The 14,430-nt window shown below is 36.6% G+C and overlaps 1 long non-coding RNA gene across 2 annotated transcripts; it reads left to right on the top strand.

Annotated features, from left to right (window-relative positions):
• Nucleotides 1-13,274, top strand: LOC111390554. 2 transcript variants are annotated; one of them, XR_002701932.1, is made up of 4 exons: nt 1-21; nt 9,429-11,665; nt 12,130-12,755; nt 12,965-13,274. It is a non-coding gene; the product is annotated as an uncharacterized LOC111390554 (long non-coding RNA). The 2 variants fall into 2 exon arrangements; XR_002701933.1 differs by having other exon boundaries at nt 12,951-13,274.
• The last annotated feature ends 1,156 nt before the right edge of the window (nt 13,275-14,430 follow it).

Below are 14,430 nucleotides of genomic sequence, written 5' to 3'. Positions count from 1 at the left end.
GAAAGATCCGGTGAACTGAAGGTATTGAATTTCTAACAATTGGTATCAGAGCCACTCATGTTGAATTATTGAGAATCAAAGTTGTGTTTTGATTCTTGCAATATTTTCGAAGTTTTCAGATTTAACAATTTCGGATCTAGTTTTGTTGAATCTAAAAATTTTACGGCATGTTATTCTTGATATTCTTTCCAGATCTGGATTAAAATCTTTTGAAATTTATGATTTGAATTTCTCAATTTTGAGATCTGAATTTTTTGGCCATAAAATTTTAAATCTTGGATTTTGGAAAAGTTTTAACCAAAATGGATTATTATAACTCTCCTCCGTGACCATCCTCTTCCAGAATCTGATTTATGGAAATTGTTAACGCAATTAAAATGTCAAACATATATATCTTGTTGCGGTGGCGGTTCAATTCTACTTTGTTCAATTTTATTTTGCCTATTTTATTCATTTGTGGATCAAGATTCTGTGGTGGCACAATTGGATACAAAGTCAGAATATTACGGCTACCATCGGCCGTTTGATAAATTCATTTCTCATTTGGATTTTAATTGTGAGTGAAATGTTTAACCATATAATTGCGGGCCCATGTGATTATGAATCTGAGTGGTTAATGAATTCAATTTATTTAGAAATATAATTTTGGCAGCCACGTGAATATGAAATTGAATTCAGAAAGCCAGAAACTATTGAATTCAATTTTTATTTATGGATCAATATTCTTCGGCTTAATTGGATCAAGAATTACGGCAACTATTAATTATAATATATTATTGTGGCTGCCACATGAATATGAAGATTTATGAATTAACTAAAGTGCACTGGAGTTAATAAATTAAGATATGTTTGCACGGAATTCAAGGTTTGTTTCCGGTGTATACTTTGTAAAAAGGTTGAACCCCAACCTAGAGGGTTCCCCACCACCCTTGCACTGGAGCATCGTGAGGAAGGTAAATCGTAGGTTATGCCTCCAAGGATATAGGGTGGAAAACTGCTTGTACACTTGCACTTATCCAAGAGCCAAATCCATATTTTAGGATTTGAACCCTTGATGTAGCAGCCTCAAGCAAAGTTGAATTTCTCCACCCGCCCCTTTTACCCCTTAGAGATGTGCCTTGGGGGCTCCGGTGTATACTTTGTAGTTTGTATTGCATGATGGATAATGGCACACACACACTGATGCGAGGATTATTTAAAGTTGCTATTGACTATTATATCCATCATTGAATAACTGTATTGGGTGTCTTGACTTATTGGAACTTGCAAAACGTTATAATTTGTATGTTGAGTAACTGACGTCGGCGCCGCTAGGATTTTCTGGAAGAAAAATTTCCTTAGCGTTTTCAATTACGATTTGGGTGATTTTGGGGGGCGGGGGGCTTTACATGTAAATTGGATAACTTGATACTCCTGCTTGCAATTAGGTTTAGGGATTTTAAGTCCCTAAAGTTTAAAGTTTATCCAATTGGGCCCTTAAGTTTTGGGATTAATAATTTAGTCCCTAAGGTTTGAAAATTACTTAATTTGGGCCATTAAAATTCTGAATTTTATAGTTAAAGCCCTTAAAGTTTATAATTAATTCTTTTGAAGTTTAGCCAAACATAGTCTTTACGTATGATTGTTGTAATAATAATAATAATTATTATTCTAATATCAAAATGGTGGATGGCAGCAATTTTAGGAGTCTTATACCCTATCTGACAATGATTTTCAAGGGATTAAATTTTTGTACAGTCACCATTTTGAGCCACTTTTGTTGACTTGTTGGGTTTGAAAAGCATTTTTTTTTTTTTTTTGGGGCTTTGGAAAATCGATACCAAATTTCTTGTTAATAATAAACTTATTATTATAATAATCAAATGTTTTTCAAAGATACCCATTTATGAATTTTGTGATATTGTTCCACAATTTTTTAATTCGAGAAAGGAATGGATAATCTATTTTAAGATGAATAAATATTTTGTCCATATAGATTACATGATTGTTGTATACCGATGGTTTGGAGTGGTTATGTACTCACCTCTTGTGGGACTAGTCATGATAAATTATCGGGGTTGTTATATTGTTTACGCTTCCGTTTAATGATATTATACTAAGATCCATACGAATAGTGAATTTGCTCTCTCGGTAATTCATTATTTGGTAGGATGCTTAGGATCGATGGTTTGGAGTGGCTATGTACTCACATCTCGTGGGACTAGTCATGATAAATTATCGGGATTGTTATATTGTTTATGTTTCCGCTTAATGATTTTAAACTAAGATCCATACGGATAGTGAATTTGCCCTCTCGGTAAATCATTATTTGGTAGGATGCTTAGGACGACAAAGATAATAATTAAGTGCTTGGCACTTGGTGGCTAAATTCTATCCTCTCGGTAGTGGGTCATCTCAAGTCCTTGTATTTAATTATTTTGTTATGTCATGCGTAAGAGCCTTGTGTGTGTCATGGGCTCTAGCATAGTGCGTAAGAGTTATTTTTAATAAAACTCTAGCATGGATATAAAGTTGCCTAGTGGATACTTTTATCTAGATTCTATTGCCCTTCTAATATTACTAGAATCTAATTGAGCCATTTTCTTTTGAGGACATTAGTGACAGTGGGAGCTCCGCACCACGTGAAGTGCTAAGGGAGGAACCTATTATTATACCTGTTTAGGTTACTCCTCTACCAGTGGCTGTGTCACCATTGACAGTGGGAGCCAATACTATTGTCCAAGACCCCGTTGTTGACACTGAGGTTGATGTTAATGAGCATAAGTTTAATGTTGTTACGTCTCTTGATCCGGTCCCTTTTTTTTTTTTTTTTTTTAAGGAGGCCATCGATAGTCCTAAATCTTCATTTTGGATGATGGATGCTATGCATAATAAGATGACATCAATGTGTCAAAACAGAGAATAGGACTTAGTTGAACTACCCTGTGGCTGTAGGCCTATTGGCTATAATTGGATTTTCAAGATCAAGTATAATTCTCAAGGTTAGGTAAAAAGATATAAAGTTAGGCTTGTTGCTAAGGGCTTTAATCAAAGACAAGACAATGTTTATATATATTGAGACATTTTAGATAGTCTCATGCCTGGGTCATGTGCATTTTGGACAAGGTATACTTTATGTATTGAGACACTTTGGTTAGTCTTGTGCCTGGGTCACGTACATTTTGGATAAGGCGTACTTTATGTATTAAGACACTTTGATTAGTATCGTGCATGTGTCACCTATATTTTGGACAAGGCGTACTTTGTGTGTTGAGACACTTTGATTAGTCTCGTGCCTGGGTCATGTACATTTTGGACAAGGCGTACTTTATGTATTGAGACATCTTAATTAGTCTCGTGCCTGGATCACGTACATTTTGGACAAGGCATACTCTATGTATTGAGACACTTTGATTAGTCTCGTGCCTGGGTCACGCACATTTTGGACAAGGCATACTTATGTATTGAGACACTTTGATTAGTCTCGTGCTTGGGTCGTGCACATTTTGGACAAGGCATACTTTATGTATTGAGACACTTTGATCAGTCTCGTGCCTGGGTTACCTGTATTTTGGACAATTCATACTTTATGTATTGAGACGCTTTGATTAGTCTCGTGCCTGAGTCACGCGCATTTTAGACAAGGCAATGATTATATGTGTTGAGACATTTTGGTTAGTCTTATGCCTGAGTCACGCGCATTGTGGACAAGGCGTTTTATCTATAAGAGACAATATGTTTTTTGTCTATGTCTAAGCCTGGCAGTTGTATGTATATGTTTGGTGTCATATACTCTATCGGTATAGTCATTAGGCTATATGCTACAACTGTATTTTGGATAAGGCTTATCGTTTTTCAAGACATTCAGATTTGTCTCTAGGGCTTCTTATGGAAACGGGTGTTTATCACTTTTTCGATTTTTCCATACTGCTTCTACATCTCATTGGCCTATGTTACGTGATTACAAGTATTGGTCATGTGTTGTATATCCTGCCGATATATCATTCATTGGTTTGAACTTGTAGGCACATTTTGAGCAAGGCCTTTGGTTTTGAGATGCTTGTTGGTGTTTATGTAATGATTAAATGAAATGTTGTCCAAGTGGGAGATTGTTGGATTTATTTTATGGACTAGCATTTCATTAGTCATTTTGTGAGCCCATAATGGGATGAGCCATTTTACTAACACACATGGAGGCCCCTACTCTCACTCCACTCATATATAATTGACCCACTAAATTCTATATATATATGTTGGCTATTCCTCCTCTCTATCTCGAATGCAAGCAAGAAAGGAGGATCGATTTCTAGGGTTGAAGGGGGAGTAGAGAGTAGTACTCTCCATAGCAACTTTTCTTCATCTTTTGCAGCCCAAAGAATCAGTGAAAAGCCAATCACAAATCATTGGAGGTACTACAGATCTTGAAATTCTTGATGATCCAACATGAAAGATCCGGTGAATTGAAGGTATTGAATTTCTAACATCAAGGTCACGTTATCATCCAACAAACGGAGCTTTGAGGCCGACTTCGCTTCCAACTCCACGCCCATCTTGTTAAGCCGGTCCTCGCATTATCTCTCCTTAGTAGCGAACCTTGGCCGTTCTGCTTCCATACTTTCATAAAGGCCCATAGCCTGCTCCTTAGCCTGCATCTTATCTAGTTCGACTTTCACGCCAAGAAAGAAAATAATTGGACCCACCGAACAAATTGAAAAACGGATGCGTACTGCCCACAAGGAGTTTACCTTTTTAGCCATTGACATCATGTATAAAACAGATCTATGGCTATGAAGTTGAGCGAAGATGATAACTTTCCCAACTGGCATCTCTACGAGGAAGTTTTGCTCCTGTTCATTCCAGCTCCGAGTAAGAAGGGTGGCAAAGTCCCTCAAGGGAGGCGGGAAAGCGGATATAGACTCCCATGACGGAGATGGAGCCTGGAGGACATCTAAAAATATGTCAGGGTGATGCCCAACTAAGCCATCCACACTCAGTCTCTAAAGTTCCGGACACCTATCTTGCGATCGCGAATGACCGGACGGTCCAGGCCCAGCAGAAGTAGACAGGGATGGGGAGGTCGGAGCTGACATCTGGACCGGTACCACTGACGATTTTTCAAGTGAGATAATCATAGGTGAAGCCTTTGTCGGGGCCACCTCAGCTCGGCTCCTCTTCAGTTGTAGAACCTCATCCACCTCTTCAGAATCAGAAGGTCAATCTACTTGTTGAACTGGGGTCTCTTTCCTCTTCCCTTTGTTAGCTGCAGTAGCTTTCGCGACTTTGTATCCTAGCATGGCTAGATCCTGAGCTGAGACATATGAATATGACAAATTTAGTATAAAAAAGAGAGAGAGAGAGAGAGAAGACGATAATGCGAACTCTCACGAACAAGATGATACTTACTAGACGACGTGGTTGGAGGAATGGAAGTCCTGGGCAGTACGGAGGTCGGTGAGGCTGGACGAAGTAACCGCGCCTAAAATAGGTTTGCGTCTGAAATCACGAACTTACACGACCTCTATGATGTGATCTGGGTTGCATCACGAGATACCAAATATTTATCACATGTTGGCGAGGGGTCGAGGCCAATATTTGAACTGAATTGAAGGCCAAATGAATGTGATAATGCTGGACAATTGGTTGATCGAGATTATGAAGCGCTAAATGTTGAAGATTAGCAAGCATAATTTAAGGATAATTCCAGGTTGCATGATGAAGATGAGTAGGCAGCTTTCATTATATATTTATGAGCAGACAGAGACAAAAAACCAACTTGGAGGATTGGTTGTGGCTGAATTATAAAACATATACACATTGGTGGCAGACATTAAAGAATTAAAAGGCTGTGAAATGCTGGGAAATGGGAGGCAAAACCAACTGGATCAGTTGTGCAACCGAAGCAAGCAGGAGAAAACTGCTAGAATTTACATCTATGCGACCGCACCCTGGTTCCTCCAATGCGGTCGTACACACGGCCACAAGAATTTCAGGGGCTGAAATTTATTTAACCATGCGACCGCATATAAAACATCCTTGTGGTCGCACAGTTCTGAACGGAGGCAGAAAATTCAGATTTCACGCAAATTACAAATTGGGATAAAATTCTATATTGGCCGACAATCGGTGATCCTTTAATATTAGTTTCCTTATTAAAATAGGTTTCTTATAATTTTATATCTTTTTAATTATATTTCTAGTATAATTAGGATTTTTATAATTTAATTCCTTTTTCAATATTCTTAGGGTTTTAGCTAGTATAAATAGTTTATTCCTTCTACAATTGTATTACCAAGATTTTTATGATGATGAATTAATGGAGATTTCTCTTTCGAAGCTTTTGCTTCAAAGTATCGAACTTATCAAGATTTTATATCTTGTGGCATTCAAACAAAATATCGGGTTGATTTCTTTGGGTTGTGTAATCAAAAGGTCCTTTGCGTCGTCGTTACCGTTGGGTTGTTTGATTCATTAATTCTTTGAATCAAATCCAAAAATTCTGGTATAATTTCGAGACTTTGTGATCTAGAGGTCGTTGATTTAATATACCTTCAGTTGCTTGGTTCATCGATTAGAGATTAAATCCTAAACCTTGATCATTATTTGGGCGTTCTTGGGATCCGGTGTCAATTCCTATGGGTTCGATTGCAACCTTGCTAGTCGGGTTCGCATCACTATGCCTTTTGGGCAAGGCTCTTATTGCCTCAACTCTCCTCTGAATGGCTGGGGTCAGGGTTATCTTCCTATAATTTGTGATGAAACGAGGAGGTCAACAAGGCCTTAGCAATAAAAAATATATATATATGAATGAGTAATAACAAAAATAAAATATAAAACTTACACAGAGAGTGATAAAAAGTAGGAACTACATCATTCCTCTCCACCCCGGTAGGATGGAACTGCCATTCCCCTAGGACGAAAAAGATCCTCCCATTTTTGATAGATGAAGGAGTATCCAACACTAAAGAACCCCTCGTCCTAGGTCGTACGCTAGTGTAGCACCACCTCGAGTTCTTCTTATCCTCCTTAAAAGTAAAAAGTGAGTTGAACTGCTCTACAGACAGCTCGGAGTTACCTAGCTTACTCCACAAAATAAGGGTGGCTATCAATGTCCTCCACCTGTTCAAGCATAACTGAGTCGGGGCTATTCCCCAGGAAGACAAGAATTTATGAATGACCCTCGGGAAGAAAAGCCTAAGGCCGACATTTAAAATGACTGAGTTTAATGTGACACAACCTAAAGGTGGAGTGTTAGCTCGGTCCGAAGGATCTGGTATTACCATCACGATCGAGCTTGAAATATTATACTTAGCCTTCCAAGCAACCAAGATCTCCTGTTACGACTGAACTATATGAAGACACCCCCCACTCTTCTACGCTATCCCCCTCATCTCCAGCATGGGAGCCCGTTTCTTTCCCCATAGTTCCCCAAGTCTCGTTCCATCTCGCTAGGATGCCCTAAACCACCTAGGTTGACCATGGAAATCGGGATCGGGGTTAAGACTTCTTGATACCTTAGACTGGAGGAAGAAGAAGAGGTGAGAATACAAGGTATAGACTCTTCCTGCTGATTAACCCACGAGTGCACCTTCGACTCGTTCAAACTTATACAATTACTGTGACAAAAAGCAAGGAAAAGAAAGGAGTTTTTCTGAAAAGGAGAATACCTGGGAACTGAGAAATGGAGACCCCACTCAGATAGGGAAAAGAACGAGCTGAAGATTTCTTGTTGGTGTAGAGAGTGTTCGTATAAGATAAAAGGTAGAATGGAAAGCTAAGAGGAGTTTAAAAAAGGGAAAGAATGTCAAGAGACTCTGTTTGGACCGTTAGATGAAGTAAAGGAGGGAAAACAGATGAATTAGATTCACCTAGCCAAAACTATATCGTTTTGGCAAAAGCTTCCCAAGGAAGCCACCACGAATGCTGTACAGCTCATCCCAACAGAAACGTGACACTAGCGTTGCAATAATGACACATTTTAGAGAAACGAGCCAGTCTAGTTTAGAGGTCAATCCTACTATAAAGTAGAACTGACCTGGGGGTATATGTTGACGACGGACCTCCCGTCTCATAATTTTTATTTGTAGGCCCCACTCCAACAGATGTGAGTTCGATCATAAAATTCAACTTGGCATTCTACCGCCGTAATCTCAAGAGATATCATGATTAACTCCTGTCACATCACTCTCTCAATCACATACACTTATAGATGGTGATGTCACCATCGTCCACAACCATCAATCCGAAGCCTCGAACCTTCAAATCACTTGCAGGTCATCATCACCTGAGAAAAGCATTGGCACATGGCAACTGGTGTAGCGATCGAAATTTTTTAATAATAATAATAATGATAATAATGATAATAATAATAATAATAATAATAATAATAATAATAATAATAATTAATTTCACGTCATTACAAATCGTTTCCCAATTTATGTACAGTAAGTGGCCATGCATTTAGTACGCTAACTTTGTCTAGTCCATATTAGTTGCTTGTTGCCCTGAGAATATTTTGAGATAGATTATAGTAAGTTAGGTTTTTGTCGTTTAATTTTAATAGAGATAGTATTCACATAAGTCGTGATTTAGTTAAAATTCCTAGTTCCTAGCATATGCTCAGTATTGCGAGATTGATTATTAAATTGTTGAAGTTATGAAAATCTTTACAGCAATATTAGACTCGTTTGGTGGCTTATAATTAATCGTGCATAATGGTTTCAAAAAGAAATTAATCCAGATAAAGACAACCAAGTTAGAGGGAATTAAAGTAAAGCTATGGCTATTGAATTTTGAAGGAATTACATTCTCTAGGTTAATGCTTGGGTTGGATTTCACGTGTGATGTGCATATCAATTATCATATTATTTGCTAGAATAATGCTATTTGCTGTCTTTGAGGATTTGATTGGATGATTTAAATTGGTCTATAATTATCCTGGACCTATTGAAGGAAAGAGCCCAAATTGAGTCGAATTTCCTTTGGCACACGTCTTTCCTTACCTTCACATAATATTAGTTTTCCCCCTTTTTCCTGAATAAAACAGTAAGAAGAATACATATTAAAAAAAAAAAACATATTGCCAAGAAGAAAATCTCAAGAACAAGGACACGGCGCTTAAACCTTCACATTTGCTTCAATAGAGGTAGATTCAAACCCCGTTTTTATTCCAGTTCATGTTATATTTCAGCATGTATAGATGTGAATTATATATGCTTTATGTGACTCCTTATGGGAGATTAATTTCGACCTGGTGGCATAGTAGTGCACCAGAAATATGAACTTGGTGGCGTAGTAGTGCACCAAATGTTGGTATGTTGTCTCCGACATGCCATTGATTAAAGACTTAATGACAAGAATATATGCTTAAAGTATACCATGTTTGGATTTAACGTGTGTATGAATCTATTGAGTATTTCTATGAAATACTCATTCTTTCCTAACTATTTCAGATTAAAGCGATCGAAGGCAGCGTGGAGGGGAGTGGTGGTACATTGATGTGAACCCCAAGAGTCATTAATTGAATCATGTTTAGTTGGAATAAATGTTTTCAACATTTGAATTATTTGAATTAGTATTCGTTTTTGAAAGCTTAAAGACGGAAGTTTGATTGAAATTTATTCATGTTTGGTAGGATATTCTATGGTGGTTTATTTAATCCATACGAACAACAATGTTAGGAATTTGGATCCTTTCAGTTTCTGATCTCTGTTCAAAAATTCGCCTAGACCAAATTTCTTGAAATTTTGAGTTGATTCCAGATGGAGTGGATAGCCATATGAGTTATCTATCTCTCGAATTTGAAATCACAAATTTTGGTTGTGTAAAACTCAAGTTATGGATGTTTTTCCCAGAGCTGACAGAATGCATCCGGGAATAACTAGATCCGGGTTTGATAATAAATTTGACCAATCTGCCCATTGAATTTATGCACGAAATTTTAACCTATAATTCTCCTATGTGTCAAGTGTCTGTAGTTTAAATTTTGTAATTTTTGGATCCTATTTAGTTGTCGAACGAAATTTATTTCAGAAAGTGGCGCAAGCTGAAAAAAAAAAAAAAACTTTTCGAAGGAACAATTCTCATTGATTTAACATTTTAAGAGTTCCTTACGGGAGTTTAGAAGCACTTATCACACGTGTGCATATTTTTTTTACTCATTCCTCTTTGTGTTTTACATGATTATTACTTGTCATTTCTTTATTATTCGTGATATAAAGGGGAGAGATGTGTATTTATTTCAAAGAGTTGATTATATGAGTTAGGGAAGAATTTTAAAAATTAAAATTTTTTTATTGATAAATGAGTTAGGGGGAATCAATTGATATATTTGCTGGAGATCGATTGTTAAACCCTCAAAAACCCTCATTCGGTTCACAGATTCCAATTGAACTGGATGGTTCACAGAAATTTTTGACGGTTTCATTTCAATCGATTTTTACCCTAGTGGATTTCTATCTGGTTCTCATTTTTTCGGTCAGTTCGATTTTCAAAACATTGTTTGGGAGTTATTTTTATTTGAATGAGAGCATTTAGGGAATGTTGATATATCTATTTCAACCAAAATTCTTATGTCTAATGAGATGAAATTGGAATTTCTTGACACCACGCTTGACTGCTAACATTTCTTTGAAAGTGGAATGGTAATGTTTTTCTGCTCTTGAGAATTATTCACGATTTTATCCACAAATATTTCTTTTTCCGTCTTTTTCCTCCAAGAGAACTGTTGTCCAGTACAGATCACTTGCATCAGTTTATAAGATCCACTTTCTATAAATGGGACCTACAAGTACTTCCCACTTCCTTGGCACTCATTTCTATCCTTCTTGGGAAAAACTAAACTAACAGGGATAACATGACATTTGAATTGTCTATTTTTTCTTCGAAGGTAATTTCAATTATAAACAAGCAATCTCTCAATATCAATAAAAACCTAATTCCAACAAACAACATATCAGGAATTTAAGGGTAGTGCCCACAAGATAAGCAACAAACCTTCCTTTAAGAGAAGATTATAGACTACATCTAGGCATCTTGATGTACATATATATATATAAACTCCTCTCATTACAGGGCATCTCCAAAAATCTCGTCTTTTGTGGTTTGTAATTTAATGATATGAAATCAACTATTGTGAGTTGATGTCAAGGTGATGTCAAGGTTTGATAGGCTGACATTGGATTTGGAATGGACTCTGTTAAATTTTGGCTAAACGTGAGCTTTTCACTCCAACTTTTTATTTTGATCGTTTTAAATATACGATATATACAAATGATCATAGTAGTTGTCAAGGTTTAACGGATCAACATCAGGTCTAAAAGTGGATTTCGCTAATGTAGTGATCAATTATTTAACATTATTTAATTTTAGCTATTAAACGGATCGCAAGACTAATTTTAAATCACACAAGTTTCAGGGACCATTTGCGAAAATATCTCGTTAGAAATATTCCAAAAAGATTACGATCATTTAGTGCTATCTCTCTCAAATTCGCTCAACCCATACTAATTTAAGGTCCGCTAGGACTAAAGTACTACGCCCAGAAAAATCAGGGGGAAACATGAGCCCAATTCCCGCCCCCAATTCCAACCCTAGCTGTATAAAAAAATTTCTCCCATTTCCTGAAGTTACACGCCATATCCATTTTAGGCTGCAGATCCGGGAACCGGAGAATTCGCCATTGGGAGAAGTAAGCTTTTTCTTCAACAATTTTATTGTTTCCACGCCCATGACGATGTTTTGCTTCAAATATCCAGATTTGATAGGTCTGTGTATTGTAGGGGGGAATTGTTTATTAATATGCTATTGTAGTGTTATATAATTACAGAAGTTTATTTATTTAAATTGTTTGAAATACCCGTTATATTTTGATTCTTTGTTTAACATGTGGCTCTGGGGTTTTAATGATATTTGAAAGCCTTTGTGTATGTCTGATGTGGAGGTCAGTCGAAATTTGAACTGTGATCACTTATTTTGCCAAAAATCATATCGTAATCTGAGTCGAGATTCTGGTGATTCTGGTGTTGATCATCCAACCAAAGATGTATGTTATACATTTCGGTAGTCATTTTTTTTTTCAATTTTAATCATATGTTCTTATATCTAGTTTTGATAGCTATATAATATATTGTAATTGTTTGTTTCTTTTTTAAGACATTTGAAAATAAGGGTTCGGAGGTTAGGTTTTTACAGAGTTTCTGGACCTCGACATCTCCATAGTACTCTGATGGGAAAAAATAAGCCAGGCCATCAGCATAAATGTTGTGGTTTACATAGCTTGCGGCTTCGTTGTGGTGCTCCGAGGATAACAGCAGTTCGGCCATGTCGTCCCCCTAGGGCGATCCTTACAACTTGAGGACGACTTCATTTGTAAAGTTAGTCAACATGGCTAGAGAGAGAAATTTGAGGAGAATAGAACCTAAAGAGGATGATGATGGTGAGCAGACTGAGCTGGAGGACACAAAGGATGAAGAAGGCAATGACACTGAGGCTCCGCATTCAAAATTTGCTGGTAAAAAGAAAGGAAAGGCCAAGAAAGATGGAAGCAATAATGCATTCAGTGCTTCAAGTTTGGTTTACTTGGAGAAGGAGATGATGAGGATAATGAAGATTCAGGAATAACAAAGAGAATGTTGATTATGAAAAATCAGGATAATGAAGTAGCAGCTTCTTAAAGTTGGAAAGGATGAGAGAGCACTGAAAGTGGCGAAGAAGAAGTTGGGCACCCACAAGAGAGCAAAGAAGCGTGAAGAGATGGCATATTTTTTCCGGAATATGAGGTGAATGACATTGATATACAGTGTTTCTAAATTGTTAAGTACTAAAGTTTTTGCTTGCCTTCGATGGACTTGAGCCTAACTTCTATTGCTTGGTGGATATCTATTTTTATAATTCTTGATTTTATTCATCTGTATTTTGGCAATAAATAGTTAAATTCATCCATTTCCTGTATGAGTGCTCACAGTTTGTTTTAGTTTGAACAATACAGGGGCTGCTGGAGGTGGAGAAAATAAGTAAACTGCTGCACTTGGATTCCTTAGGAGAGTTTCGCGGTTTACAACAAATCAGAGAAAAGATTTGAGTTGTTTAGCCCCTTTATTTAGTTAAACTGGAGATTGTAATTTTGATTTGACCGTTTGGAGAAGTTCGCTGATGAGACTTGTTTTTTATTGAAGGTTTTGCTAACCGTATTTCTTTTGCTTGAAATTCAAGAACTTTTTGAGCAGTTTGTATATCAAGTTACATGCTCATTTGTCAGAGTAATGCTATTTATTTAGATTTTAGGCGGCATTGAAAGACATGTACACTTAAATTGCTATGTGCGAAGTTCATGACAAAGGTTGACGAAAAGTGTTCAACCGTAGGTTTTCAATAACATGTGTTGATCCTCTTGTTCTCAACCGTGTGTGGATTTTCGTACATAGAATTGGACGAAATTGCTTTAGTTAAAATCAAACTAATTTATATTTATAAATTATAGTTAATTGAAATTACATTACATATATGCATGCTACATTCTGATAGGTAAGAATTTGAATTCCTACTCCAATTCATAGAACGAAAAATCTACTCAATTCAGAATACCCTAGAAGGGGAACTGGAGGCCTTTTATAGTGCCATTCAAATGATCTAATCCAATCTTGCAATCGATGACTAGGATTACATCTTGAACGTCCACACGCTTTTCCCTTCCATAAGAAAAAGTCGCACTTTTACTTGATCAAGCTAGGGCTTGAACTCAATCGTCATCATTTGGGTCACTTGAGCTACCCTCTAGCGGGCAAGAACTTGGAGCTAATAATTTCAGTAGTTAATAATATGGTCCTCGTGGAAACGTTTCTTTACTCATTATTATATTATTTGTCACGATTCATACACTCGTGATAATTTAGTGGTCAAGTTTTTGGCACTAATCATTTAAGGTGGGGATTGTCTTCAAGTTGAAGACAGGACGGTCTAAGATTATTAAAGAAGATTAAGGTTTGTACCTTACCCTTTCTCCTTAATTTTTTGGGTGACGTATTCTTTAATTATCTTGTATCTTCCTAGTCAAATTTCGTTCAGCTAAATTTTCTATAGATAGAATTAGAATAAAACCTTGTAAACTCCTTAGAAATTAACTACTCGTTTATTGACGAAATTCTTGTTAGTTGATTATTTATTATTGAATGTGTTGCCATCCAATTATTTCGCAAATTCTAGGATTGCTTTTGTTGATACTGAGAGGTGAAGCGCATTTCTAACTCAAATAATAAACAATTATTTCCCACATTCTAGGTCTTATAAGAGATAAACATATATATTGATATTCTAGTATAGTCTTGCGTTTTTTACTTGTATCTATCATAGAAATATAATTGGGATATAGATAAAGATTGGAGCAATATATCTCGAGAAAGAAAGTTGACATGTAAGAAATGTTGATTGTCTACTTAAAAAGAAAATGGGTTAACA

Source organism: Olea europaea, unplaced genomic scaffold, assembly GCF_002742605.1.
Source record: "Olea europaea var. sylvestris unplaced genomic scaffold, O_europaea_v1 scaffold69, whole genome shotgun sequence".
In the NCBI taxonomy this organism is placed as follows: domain Eukaryota; kingdom Viridiplantae; phylum Streptophyta; class Magnoliopsida; order Lamiales; family Oleaceae; genus Olea; species Olea europaea.
Note: the sequence above shows the minus strand (reverse complement) of the source record. Positions and strands in the feature narration are given on the sequence as shown.